At 33.3% G+C, this 15164-nt stretch overlaps 1 pseudogene; it reads left to right on the forward strand.

Annotated features, from left to right (window-relative positions):
- The first annotated feature begins 3252 nt into the window (after positions 1–3252).
- On the forward strand, positions 3253–4482 carry LOC146925362 (F-box/kelch-repeat protein At3g06240-like; annotated as a pseudogene).
- The last annotated feature ends 10682 nt before the right edge of the window (positions 4483–15164 follow it).

The following is a 15164-nucleotide window of genomic DNA, read 5'->3' on the forward strand; positions in this document are numbered from 1 at the left end:
TGTTGTTTTTTTTAGGAAGTTATACAATCATACCCATATGAAGTCATACAACCATACCAAAATAGAGTCTATAATTGTTGTTTTTTTAGGAAGTTATACAATCATACCAAAATTGACACCAGAGATAATCGAACATGAGACCTTAAGAGGAGCACACTCCAAAGTCTCAAGTCACAACCAAGAAAACCCAAATGAATTGAGCCTATGACGTTTGTAACTTATTGAATTATATTCTTGCACTCATGTGCTTGATAGGATTCTCAATTGGTTGTAATACATTTCATTTTGACTTCTTCAAAAAAAGTAGTAATACCGTGTAATTAGAAAAATCAATTATCTCAAACCAATCAATTGAGATCAAGTGGTTAATGAGTTCCACAAAAGACGAATTGTTCATGAGAATCTAAGTTTAATTACTTAGTAGTATAATTTTTGGTTAAACTTTACCTACCTCTCGAACTCCATGTTACCAGGGTCGCTTTCCCTAAGAACTTGAGGGTTAACAAAAATAAAATAAAATCAATATCTCAATGAAAAAAAATTAAAAATCAAATGTGGAAACCTTATTCTCTCAATCCCTAGCCATCCAAATTAAAAATATACCTTCTCAAACCCTAGCCGTCGACACCTTTTTTCTTTGTCTACTGAAGCAAGGTGATTTAAGATCAATTTTGATCCAAAATCACTCATCCAAATTGTTTTTCCTTCTTTTTTAGTTAAATATAAATGATTTACACATTTTTCAGAGCCCGTTTGTTATAGCTTTTTTTAGGAAAAAATCACTTTTTTTTAAGAAAATAATCACTTTTACGAATATTGCATCCGTTTGTTACAGATTTAAAAAAAAATCAGAATCTAAAAAAAATCTAAAAACAGCTTCAAATGAGAAGCTGTTGAGAGCAGCTTCTCAAAAAATAGATTTTTTTACGAATATTGCATCCGTTTGTTACAGATTTAAAAAAAAATCAGAATCTAAAAAAAATCTAAAAACAGCTTCAAATGAGAAGCTGTTGAGAGCAGCTTCTCAAAAAATAGATTTTTTTTAGAGGAGAGAGAAAATATGGATCTAAAGATTGAACTAATTTTGTAACAAAAAATCGCTTTTATATAGTTGTATCAAAACAAACTAGATTATTTGTTTAAAAAAAGTGATTTTTACTACGGTAAACAAACACAAAATAGATTCTGATTTTTCATAAAATCTATAAAATATAATCTCTAAATTATTTTATGTCAAAATCACTTTTATTTTAATCCGTAACAAACGGGCCCTCAGTCTTCTTTCTTTTATTTTTTTGATTTCCCGTTTTTGTGCGGTGTGTTTTTCATTTTTTGTCTTAGTGCTGTGTTTATTTGATTATTAGCTTTGAGCAAGCGCATATCCAATCAGTGACTTTGACATGGTCAACGTTGCAGATTCGAAGACATGAGTATTTTGGAGATTTGAATATAGTTAAATTTCTAGGCATATATACTCTCGTTTTATGCTATAACATACTTTGTCTTTTTATGCTATTAACATGGATCTTGTGAGTTTGTTTTCAAATTTATCTTTTTAGCAATTTTAAATTTGTATTGCATCGATTTACTTTATCAATTTAAATGAATGAATATAGTTTATTTTTTAAAACATAATACTCCCTCTGTTCCTTTTTAAGTCTTTTTTTACGGTGAATTTTTCGTTCCTATTTAACCGTCGTTTTGATATTTTAAGGGTATGATTTGTCAATTATACACTTTGTAAATTATTCTTATATTTTTCAATAAAACTAATTAATGCTATATGTTTGGAAAACTAAAGTTTGTTTTTTTAAACAAATTTTGTTTGTTTTGTTTTAAAACAAAATTTGTTATCTATTACTATCATTTTAGTTTGTTAAAAGAAAAAAGGATGAAATTGTGGGTGATTGAATTAAGTTTTCACTATAAAAAATAAGGCATCAATATATTATTTGTTCTTTAACTTTTACTAAAAATTCGTTTTGATCCTTTATTTTTATTCTAAATCATTTTAGTCTTTTATCTTTTTTAAATCGTTTTAGTCTTTAATTTTTTTAAAAAGAGGATATTTTAGTCCTTATTTTTATTCGTTGTGGCGTGTCAGAAGAACTAAAATATGATCTTCTAAAATATAATGAATTAAACGATGTATAACAAAAATAATATATAACTAGGCTTTTGACCCGTGCGTCGTACGGGTTTTCTCGACTATAATAGAGACCAATAAATAATCTTTAATCCGTAAGATCATTGATATGGTAGAAAATATTTTCTTCAAAAAAAAAAAGGCAAGAGGATAGGAATGAAATTGGTGGGCAATGCATTTTTTTAGATGGAATTTGTTAGGTTAATTGCAAACCTAATAAAGCAAATGAGCGGGAAATAATTAGATTAAGTTGCTGCAGACGTAACAAAATTAATAAATAAACTAGACTAGATTTTTGACCCGTGCTCCGCTCGGGTTTATTGTAAAGGGATTGACATACGAATAATAAAATGCAATATATAATAGGTAACGGTGAAAAAATAACACGTGATAATCCATAGTAGACAAAATAAAACACTTCATAAAATGTATGACATCTGAAAATATTATAAAAGAAAATTCGGTAATCCTATCAATAATTCAGGTATATATAACCAAGTTTACATGGAAATTAGGGTAGCCGAAAAAAAGTATAAAATAGAAGGCATCAAACGTGATCATTGATATGCTCATAGTTTCTAGAACAAACGTGCAACATCAAATAAGTGTAGAAAATATTTTCTTCAAAAAAAAGAAAAAGCAAGAGGATAAGAATGAAATTGGTGCGATGCATTTTTTTAGATGGAATTTGTTAGGTTAAATAATTGCAAACCTAATAATGCAAATGAGCGGGAAAAAATTAGGTTAAATTGCTGCAGACGTTACAAAATTAATAAATAAGGATGATGAATTAAACGACGTATAACAAAAATAAAGGACTAAAACAAATTTTCAGTAAATGAGAAGGACAAAAAAAAAAAAAAAATTAAACCAAAAACCGAAAAGATATATATTAGGCAACTTCCCTCAATAAAAAATTATATGTTAGGCAACCGTCTTACCACACTACTTGAGCGAAATTTTTGTTTTAGGGTTTCTATAAAAGTCAATCCATATTGCCACAAGAAGTTTATCATTACTGACAACAACACTTGAGTGTGTTTGTTTGATTTCAGCAGCTTCTCTCAATTCATTCGCTTCCTCAGTTCATCCTTGGGAGTTTAGAGATGGAGAAATCATTAGTCGTACCAACTGAAAAGGTTAACGATCACATATACGATGATGTTGCCTTAGTCATTCTATCAAAACTTCCTCTCAAATCTTTGTTTCGATTTTGTTGTGTGGGTAAATCGTGGTCTCTCTTATTTGAAAACCCTTATTTCATGAATTTGTTACGAAATAATTTTCTATCGAAGGATCATTCTTATTATGAGGATACATCTCTCCTCCTAAATCATATTCCACTATGGTGGCATTACGGTTGCAAATATACACCTGTGTTGTATTCTCTTCTCGGCGAGAGATTCGAGAATAAGGTAAAATTAGATTGGACAAATCCATATGATAAGCAATGTGATTTTAATGTACATTGTACTGCTAGTGTTAATGGTATTCTTTGTATTAAAGATGTTGGGAGAGAAGCTAGCGGCATTCATTGTATTGAAGAACTAGGGAGAGTAGTGTTGTGGAATCCATCTACAAAGGAATTCAAAGTCACTCCTACCAGTCCTTTTGCTTTTGAATCTCCTTATTGGGAACCACGTATTCGTATTCATGGATTTGGTTACGACCGAGTTGAAGATGACTATAAGGTGATTCGACATGTAATGTTTCATCCTAGAACTCCCGAAGATAGAAAAAAGATGTCGAAAGATGGACACCGTTGACCCTTGTGGGAGATATATCGTCTAAAAAGTAACTCTTGGAAAAAACTTGATATATATATGCCTCCAAAATATGATAGTTTGGTGGCTGTTCAAGTGTACATAGATGGAGTGTGTCACTGGCGAGGTGAAAGTGAAACACGTGATAATGTTTATTTGGTGTCATTTGACTTGAGCAATGAGACATTTGTTGAAACATTCATACCCTCAAACATGGAGGTCTATGTTGAAACATCTATACCCTCAAACATGGATAATATTGTTTCCGGAGACATATTTAGACATTTATTTGTGTTAAATGGATCAATTGCTTGGGTTTCAAATTATGCAAAGATGACTACTTTTCATATATCGGTTTTGGGTGAAGTTGGGATTAAAGAGTCATGGATCAAACTCTTTATTGTGGGTCCGTTGCCCGACATTCATCGTCCTATTGGAGTTGGTAAGAAGGGAGATATGTTTTTCAGGAAAAAAAATGACGACCTAGTTTTGTTTAATTTAAGTACCCAAAGAATTGAGGACCTTGGTATTAAAGGTGGACATGGTTGCTGTATAATAGTTTATAAAGAATAATTTTTTTTATATTGTTTTCACACTAGAGATACTACTACATGACTATGATGATTATTGTGATTTTAAATGAATTATGTATAATTATGTTATAGATACAATGCAAGTGCTATTTTATTTTATTTTTACTTCTTGAGCATATTGGTATGGTATGGCAGTACACCATTATACATTGCTTCTCTGTACTCCTATGATGTTATGAACAAGAAGCAATTCTTGTAAAAAAAATGAACCAGAAGCAACAATTGAGATGCTATGTTTAGTGAAGAGGAAACAAAATGAAAAGACAAATAACAGAAAAAGAGTTGATTTATTTATGGTTGAATGGTTGTTAACTTTATAATTTGTGTTATATTTGCAAGGCATTGATATGAATTTATAAATGATATTTGGTGCATCAACTAGTAAAGTATTTGATACTAGCTTGGAGAAGGAAAGTGGTTCACTAATTACGGTTCCAATTTGAAAAAGAAAAAAAAGAAGATAAAACTATGACTTAACATTGTTTTGCACACACTCACTCACTCACTCACTCAATCTCTTCATATCAACGTATTTAGAATCCAATGCACTCTGGTTTGAAGAGTTGTACTGTCAGCTCAGTTTTGAGATAGGTATTCGAGAACCTCATACCACAAATTGAGTCAACAATCAGCCCATATCTTAAGTTAACAATGAATAAGTCTCAATGACCTCCAAAGTGATCATATAATATCATGTTACCTTTAAGATTGACAAAATATCTAATGGTATAAATACCAGTTAAAAATTAATCATATATATGTATATATTAGACTGAAGAGTATTGACTATTATACGAGTTTGTACACACTCACACTCACAAAATAATTTAATTATAGGTTGTAGACATTAGGCCTTTCACTCATACAAATTGGTGTCACTGGTTATAATCAGTGGTCACATACAGTGACTTTGCATGTAAGCTTCCACTATTAAACATTATCAAGAGTGCTGGGTGGATCGTTATGCAACATCATTTTAATTTATATCTTTGATGTGATGTCCTTTCACTTGTTTCTTTTCTTTTGTGCATACCATTTTGTTATATACCCAAAATAAAAAACTTTTATAATGGCAAAAGAGGAAAATATAGAATTCAGTGGAGTTACCAAATTATGATATAAAGATCGAAAATCCTTTCAAAAGAGTTGAGAGCAACAAAAAAAAACAATGTTAACATGCTAAGCTTCTTCAAAAAAATGCTAAATTTACGAGTTAGTGAATTTAACTATTTTTTTTACAGCAATTTTGACAATCTTATGATATTAACAAAACAAAAATATGTTAATACTCCAAACTATTAACAAGTACTTCGGTAATTTAGGTAAATAATTTAACTAAAAGCATATATCATATAAAAATTTGATGTTGAAAAAAAGTCAAACACATGATCAAATGATTTTGCAACAAACTAGGAAGATTTAAAAGTAACTAGACCATCGACCCGTCCGCACGGGTCCTACCAGCTTACACATGTGCGTTTAAAGTTACGATTATTAGTCCCTTCCTATATTAATAAGTTAATCGGTTATAACTGAATCAATATAAGTAATATTTTTTTTTTTTTGAAGACATCAAAATTGTAAGTAATATTTTATAAAATTCCAATTACGATAAATATTAGTCGCATAATGGTGACTTCAGTAATATAATTTGTTGCTTCCATTGGAATGCAATAAAATCAAAATATCGTACAAAAATCATTGATTTTTTGCACAACTTATCTTACATTACGAAATACTTTTGGATATACTACATTTGAAGTCACATTGGCATCTTGAACATTTTCATCCGTTGTAAGCATCTTCAATCCATCTCTGGAGGTAACTCTTGATATTGCAACATATAATTGACCATGTGAAAACACATGACTTGGCAACTATATCTCAACTTTCTTCTGAGACTGTCCTTGAATTTTGTTAATAGTCATTGCGAAAGAAACAACTATCGGAAATTGTCTCAATTGAAATTTGAAAGGTATCATGACATCAGAAGGAGTAAGAGATAATCTTGGTATAAAAAAATTTCTTGCATATATTGCTTTGAAATATGACCTTTCCTTCAGGCACAAATTTATCCATTCTAGTTATGATTAATCTTGTGCCATTGCATAATCCTGATCTTTGATTTATATTCCTTAACAACATCACTGGAACACCAACCTTTAACCTGAGTTTGTGATTTGGAAGACCAAGTGTATTAATTGTGTTGAGAAATTCAGGAGTGTGGACAACATCAATTGCATCGCCATTCAGGTGTGTTGATAACGGCGAATCATAACTCAGATACATTTTTGCTTCGCTTGGAATCAAATCCAACATATAATCGTTTATTTGTTTGACAATTGAATTCTTTGGAGTTAATATAGCCTTGTCTTGAAAATAAGTTATATCAGTCATGCAATGTCAATTAAACTTCTCTAAATAGCGGAAAAAAGAGCATTGTAAACGAAGTGCATCAATAAACAATAAAAACACATAAACTAACAAACAACAATATCATATGACCTTAGTATGTGAATCGATCTAAAGAAATTTATTACTTAAAAAAAACACGTCAATTAAACTTTTCTAAACAGCGGCAAAAAAGAGCAATGTAAAGGAAGTGCATCAATAAACAAAAACTCCACAGAAACTAATGGAGAGCATTAGCAAATGACCTTCATATGTGAATCAATCTAAAGAAATTTCCTACTTTAAAAAATAATAAAAACATGCAAGGTCAATTAAACTTGTCTAAATAGCGGCAAAAAGAGCGTTGTAAACAAAGTGCAGTATAAGAAAATACATCACAGAAACAAACAGTCATCAATATTATATGATCTGAATATGTGAATAATATAAAGAAATTTCCTACTTCAAAAAATATTGTCAACATATAGGCTCACACTTTTCATATGCCATAACTAATGTAGACAAAAACCAACACATACACCAGAACATAAAACCTCGTTGTAGCTATGACGAAAATGGTATACTTCAATAACAACATGCTTAAATGAAATGGATGTCATCTTTCAAACAATGAAGTGCAAATAAAGTTTCAAACTCACTATAAGACATGGTAGTATGCTGCTGATTTTGGCAAGACAAAAGGATTGAAGGAGGGTGGCAAGATTTCTATGTGTGTGGCCTCTATATATAGAGAGCCAGCTGAAGCTTTGAGAAGTTTAAACATTAATATGAAGTATTAAGTTGAGTAGTTGGCAGCACAAAGGAGACTTCAATGATGACATGTCCACACTTGGGAGGGAAATTCAAATTTGAAAACTTGAAATCAACATTAAATGATGGTACCAAAGCTTGCATAACACACCAAGGAGACTTTAATGATGACATGTCCACACTTGGGAGGGAAATTCAAATTTGAAAACTTGAAAATCAGCATTAAATGCCGCATTAAATGATGGTATCAAAGCTTGCATAACACACCTAGGAGATGTGTTTGGGAGGGAAAACACAAAAGCAATTAGGGTTAAGCATTTGCTTGACCTAATTGGCTTTTATAATAAGTATAAGTATGATAGACTTTGAAAACAGAAAAGAAATAGACTTGACCATGTGTGACAGCTTCAAATATATAATATTCATTAAACTGGACAGAAAGTTGAAAGAAGCATTGATCAGTTACATTCAGAAGAAAAGCCTCCCTCCACAAAAGCTTCCTTACAAAGTGTTTATGTGTAAGCAAGAAAATGCATAATTACTGGTAGCACAACAAAAGCCACCACAAAAAACTGAAACTACTGGCTCGTTCCCCATAGATGCGAAGATTTACAAGTTATAGCAACTTTTGCTCTACAAAATGTACCCAAAATGCATAACAAGTCAAATCCTAGGGCAGGCATCACCCCATAGTTCTCTTTGTTCTCTTTCTTCATCTTCTTCAGCTAGTTTTGCCAGCTCTTGCTGAATAATAGTCTTTATAGACGACTTTCTTAGGAAAAGATTCTCGTCAAATTGCTTACCTGAACAATGGTCAGCAACATTATTAGTCGTCATATATATAAAATTAAGCAAAACTACAATTTCCTTCTATCTTCAAAATTCCTAGTCACTAATAAATAAAGACTTTGCTCTTAAATCCATAAAAGTCACATTCATTTGTAATCTGACAATTGGAACTCAAAAAGATATCATTATTAAACTTAAACCCAGAACAAAAAAGGTAATAATACAGAATGGCACATACCGAGTAGCTTCAAAATGTCCGCAAATGTAGCCTGCAAAAGCGGGAAAAAATGTTATAAATTTGAATGAACAACAGAAAACCTTAACCCAGAGGCATAATTTATGAAGATTAAAATCAAAACATTAAGAGGCAGGATCAATACAACAGCAATGCAAATCAAGTTTTATAAATTCCACTAGTTATTGATGAAGGAATCAAACAACTTTCAAAGATAATGAAACTTCTTACAGTATTGAAGTCGAGTTCTTTTAAAATAACATATATTGCTTTGCGTAACTGATCGTCGCTGGTGTTTGACTTCTCTTTGTTTTTGCTCTTTCTTTCAGTAACCTTTTCTTCTGGACAAAAACAGAAAGAAAATTGATAAACTACATAAAAAGAAGTTAAGCAAATGGAAAAGTAAAAATATTTTAATGCATGTATTAAGCTAAAAATAGTAGTTTATTTCGCTAATCACTAGAACACGAAAGGTGTGCTAAACATAATATCTGTAGATGAAATAATATCATAATATTTGTAGGTGAAATAATCAAACCAGGATAGAGTGCAGTGTCTACCTGTTGAGGTCTTCTGCCTTCCTTATTCTTCATTATTCTTCTTCCTTTGAAAGACCATTAGACTTCCCTCACTAACATCATGATCAGACTCAGGTTGTGTAGACAACAGTTTCTTAGAAGTTCTCTTTCGTGTCGAGCGAGGATTTGTTTTAACTGTTGTTTTCTTTGCTTTACTTTTTGCAGCAGATTCTTTCTTTGTTCCACTCCTGTCGCGAGTTGGGGGACGAGTGATTTTTGATGCTTTCCGACTTTAGCTCGCCTTTCTACTCGCCTTTGCTCGCCATGGCGAGCTAACCTTTGTACTTTTTCTTTGTTTTGCTTCTTTGAGATTGCTGATATGTTTACAAAGATGCATTCTATTAAACGTTTTCGTTTTTTAGTTGACAAACTCTCGATGCTCCCTGTTGACGCGTCGTGAGTTTGAAGGGAGATGTTAGATATTATTGTTATTATTAGTTAGTAGTAAGGGTACTTTAGACCTTTTCTATGCTATAGTATATATATATCTCTTGTAAACTTTGTACAGCTTATGCTTTCATTTGGTTAATGAAACCCTAGCCTCTTACGGGTTCTTCCCCTCCTCCATGAGTACAGTGTTCTCTTCTTCCCTCATAATGCTATGTTAGATTGCCTCTGTTATCATGGTATCACAGAGCTATAGTTGATTTTGCGATTTGATTCTGATTTCTTCTCTGATTTGGTTTCCTCCCTCCGTTCCCATCTTCGACGCACACCTCTGTTTTCGGCGAAACTTTCCGGCGCAATCTTCTCTCTGGTTCAGGTGCTATTTAGTTGGTGGATTTGTTCTGTTCGTTACTGACAGGTTATCTCTAATTTTCTGTTGTTGTTTTTAGTGATTGTGCTTGTTGGATTCTATTGTTTGGTATTGCTAGTGATAAGGATGATTCGCTTCAAGCTGTTAGTGTTCATCTTATAGGACAGAACTATTCTTATTGGAGTTATGTGATGAAAAATTTTCTGATAGGAAAAGATATGTGGAGTTATGTTGATGGAAGTCTTGTTATGCCTAATGATAAAAATGATGCTGATAAATATGCACAAGCTTTGAAAACATGGATGCAAAGTAATTCAAAAATTATTACTTGGATTAATAACTCTGTTGATAAGTCAATAGGTGTGCAACTAGCAAAATATGACACTACTAAAGAGATTTGGGATCATCTGAAACGATTATATGTTCAGTCAAATTTTGCAAAACGTTATCAACTCGAAAGTGATATTAGGGCCCTTAAGCAGAACAATATGACCATTCAAGAATTCTATTCGGCCATGAAAAATTTGTGGGATCAATTGGCTCTTATGGAATCTGATCAGTTGAAAGCAGTCAAAGCTTACATTGATCAAAGGGAAGAGCAACGTCTAGTATGGTTTCTGATGGCTCTTCGTGATGATTTTGAGGGGCTTCGTGGGGGTATTCTGCATCGTACCCCTCCTCCTAATGTTGAATCAGTAGTTAGTGAATTGTTGGCAGAAGAAATTCGACTCAAGACCCATTCCACTATGTGAGATAAGGGTATTCTCTCCACTCCTCCATCTGACTTTGCTGCTGCTCATGTTCAAAGAGGAAAACATCAAGGGAGGGTTGGGATTGGAAATGATGAATGTGCTTTTTGCAAAGAAAAAGGTCATTGGAAAGCACAATGTCCAAAATTGGGGAGAGCGAATAGGAAGAATTTCAGGGGTCCATCGTCAAATGTTGCTGCTGCTCCTTCTGCTATTGGATCTAGTTCTGGTTATGCATACTCATCCGATACTTCTCCTCAAATATCTGATATTGCAGAGCAAATTCAGAGGCTTCTTTCCACTCAGTCACATGCCATGTCTGTTTCTTCTACAAAAGGTTTGAACTCTTCAAGTGTGTCAGGTATTTCTCCTTCGATATGGATTCTTGATTCTGGAGCATCACACCATATGTCTTATGATGATAAATCTTTTGTTTCTATGAATCCTGTCTCATCTATGTCTGTTAATACTGCTGATGGCACCCCTATGCCATTAGCAGGCATTGGTTCAATCTCTACCTCTAATTTGTCTCTCTCTAATGTTTATCATATTCCTAAACTTACTTTGAGCCTTGCTTCTGTTAGTCAATTATGTGATTTCGGTTATTCAGTTATATTTTCTTCCAATTCTTGTTGTGTACAGGATCCACATTCCGGGAAGCTGATTGGGACAGGCCATAGACAAGGGGGACTTTATGTTTTGGATGACTTGAGAGCTTCTAACACTGCAGCTGCAACATCCACTATTGAACTATTATCTAGTTTTCGTTTGAATTCTTCTTCTTCTAGTTTTTATTTATGGCATTCTCGTCTTGGACATGTTTCTGCTTCTAGATTAAAGTATTTGGCTTCTACTGGAGCTTTAGGAAAGTTACAAACCAGTGATATTTCAGATTATTGTGGTTGTAAACTTGCAAAATTTTCAGCTTTACCATTTAATAAAAGTGTCTCTGTTTCGTACTCACCTTTTGATTTAGTTCATTCGGATGTTTGCGGTCCATCACCAGTTTTTACTAAAGGTGAATCTAGATATTATGTCTCGTTCATCGATGATTATACTCGTTATTGTTGGGTTTATCTTATGAAAAATCGTTCTGAATTTTATGAAATTTATCATATGTTTCGTGCTATGGTAAAAACTCAACATAATGCTGTTATAAAGTGCTTTCGTTGTGACTTAGGTGGTGAATATACCTCAAATAAATTTTCTGAATTACTTGCTTATGATGGCACAATTCATCAAACATCTTGTACTGATACTCCTCAACAAAGTGGAGTTGCGGAAAGGAAACATCGTCATATTATTGAAACTGCTCGTTCCCTTTTGTTGTCTGCTTCAGTTCCTAGTGAGTTTTGGGGTGAAGCAGTGCTTACTGCTGTTCATGCTATTAATAGAATCCCTTCATCAGTTATATCAGGTTTGTCTCCTTTTGAAAAATTGTATGCCTGTATACCTGATTATTCCTCTCTGAAAGTCTTTGGTTCAACTTGTTTTGTTCTTCGTCCACAAGCTGAACGTAGTAAATTGTCTTCTCGCTCTGCTATGTGTGTCTTTTTGGGTTATGGAGATGGTCAAAAGGGTTATCGTTGTTATGAACCTCATACAAGAAAACTATATGTTTCTCGTCATGTTGTTTTTCTTGAGCACATCCCATTTTACTCATTTTCCTCTCACTCTCAGTCTACAAATAGTTCGTCAATAACTCATATTGATCCATTTGGTTCTAATGATAATGTTTCTAGTGATAGTAATGTTGAGAGTTGCAGGATAAACTCTATTCCCCAAGATGATGATGTCCCTCTTGTCCCCTCGGCTGTCCAATCAACTCCTGTGATTGTTGATCCTCCTTCTCCGTCTCCTCGTTATCCAACTCGTCAACGTATGTCCACTCAGTTACCTGAATTTATTTATTCTATGTACTCTGCTTCATTTGCTTCTTTCTTAACAACTATTCACAATTTGTCTGAGCCCTCTTCCTACAAAGAGGCTATTCTTGATCCTCTCTGGCAGCAGGCTATGACTGAAGAGATTTCTGCTTTGCACAAAACAAATACTTGGGAATTAGTACCTCTCCCTCTTGGAAAACGTGTTATTGGGTCTCGTTGGGTATACAAGATCAAAACTAAGTCTGATGGTTCAGTTGAGCGCTACAAAGCTCGTCTTGTCGCTAAGGGATTCTCTCAACAGTATGGTATGGATTATGAAGAAACATTTGCTCCCGTCGCAAAAATGACCACTATCCATACTCTTATTGCAGTTGCATCTATACGTCAGTGGCATATTTCACAAATGGATGTCAAGAATGCTTTTTTGAACGGTGAGCTTCATGAAGAAGTTTATATGATTCCTCCTCCAGGTGTTTCTCATAATCAGGGGGAAGTTTGTAAGTTAAAAAAAGCTTTGTATGGTCTTAAACAGGCTCCTCGAGCTTGGTTTGAGAAATTCTCCACCGTAATCACATCTCTTGGTTTTAAATCTAGTGAACATGATTCTGCCTTGTTTATCAAGTCCACTAATCATGGTCGCATTATACTTTCCTTGTATGTTGATGACATGATTATTACAGGTGACGATGTTAGTGGAATTGATGAGTTAAAATTAGAGTTAGCTAAGCAATTTGAGATGAAAGACTTAGGAACTCTTTGCTATTTATTGGGGATTGAAGTTTCCTACTCTCCTAAAGGCTACCTTCTCTCTCAATCCAAGTACATCGCCAACATTCTTGAACAAGCTCACCTTTCTGATACTAGATCAGCGGATACTCCTCTTGAGTTGAATATAAAATACGCTCCCGGTGATGGTGTTCCTCTACCAGATCCCACTTTGTACCGCACTTTGGTTGGTAGTCTAGTGTATCTTACGATTACTAGACCTGATATTGCTTATGCTGTTCATGTTATGAGTCAGTTTGTTGTCTCTCCCACTACAGTTCACTAGGCAGTTGTTCTTCGTATTCTTCGATATCTTCGGGGATCTCAATTTCAAAGTCTTCTTTTTCCCTCATCGTCTTCATTGGAGTTGCGTGCCTATTCAGATGCAGACTGGGCTGGTGATCCGACAGATCGTAAGTCCACTACAGGGTTTTGTATATTTCTTGGAGACTCTCTTATTTCTTGGAAGAGTAAGAAACAAGACATTGTCTCTCGCTCCTCCACAGAAGCTGAGTATCGTGCTATGGCATCCACTACTACTGAAATTATTTGGTTACGTTGGCTCTTGTTAGATATGGGTATCTCTCTTTCGCAACCAACTCCGATGCATTGTGATAACAAGAGTGCTATTCAAATTGCTCATAATTCAGTATTCCATGAACGTACCAAACATATTGAGATTGATTGTCATCTTACTCGTCATCACCTTCAGCATGGAACTATCACTCTACCATTTATCTCCTCCTCTTTAAGATTGCTGATATGTTTACAAAGATGCATTCTATTAAACGTTTTCGTTTTTTAGTTGACAAACTCTCGATGCTCCCTGTTGACGCGTCGTGAGTTTGAAGGGAGATGTTAGATATTATTGTTATTATTAGTTAGTATTAAGGGTACTTTAGACCTTTTCTATGCTATAGTATATATATATATATCTCTTGTAAACTTTGTACATCTTATGCTTTCATTTGGTTAATGAAACCCTAACCTCTTACGGGTTCTTCCTCTCCTCCATGAGTACGGTGTTCTCTTCTACCCTCATAATGCTATGTTAGATTGCCTCTGTTATCACTTGACACTCAATACCTGCATAATCAGATAGAGTAAGATGTATAAAGCGTAATAGGGCAATAATCACTTTTCTCTTGGCTTTTCCCCAAATAACTTGTGAAACAAGTAACAAAAGTGCCTAAACTATACAATTGAAGTACTATTTTTTGGCACTTATCAAAAACCACATCTGACATACACATTGTCGATCTTTTAGGACATAATATGAGTATACAAGGGTTGAACATAATAAATAGACATAACATGGAGACATCTTGAACATAAAAGAGTCATAATTTTGACATTCATATGAACAAAAATTAGCCATGAGGGGCCAAAAACAAAATGAATTTTTCCGAGAGGATGAAAACATTCTTTTTTATTTTTTAGGGTCTAAAATCAATATTTGTTATATTTTTAGGGGCAAAAAACTTATTTAACCCTACTATATATAAAGAAGGTATACTGTTTTGGGCTTTCTTTTTCTCCTTCCAATTATACTCTTAAGCAAATTTGACTGCAAGAATGCTATTTTGCTGGTGTCATTCAAAAAGATAAGAATTTATATATATTTGTTATATTTTTTGCAATATATTATATTTGTTATATTGTTGGCATCATTGAAAAAGATAAGTATAGTTTTGTTACAATATTAAAATACAACATATCTATTATCCATGTGTATAATTTT

This window comes from Medicago sativa, chromosome 5 (assembly GCF_051527215.1).
Source record: "Medicago sativa cultivar Bolivia chromosome 5, Bolivia_mono, whole genome shotgun sequence".
Lineage (NCBI taxonomy): Eukaryota > Viridiplantae > Streptophyta > Magnoliopsida > Fabales > Fabaceae > Medicago > Medicago sativa.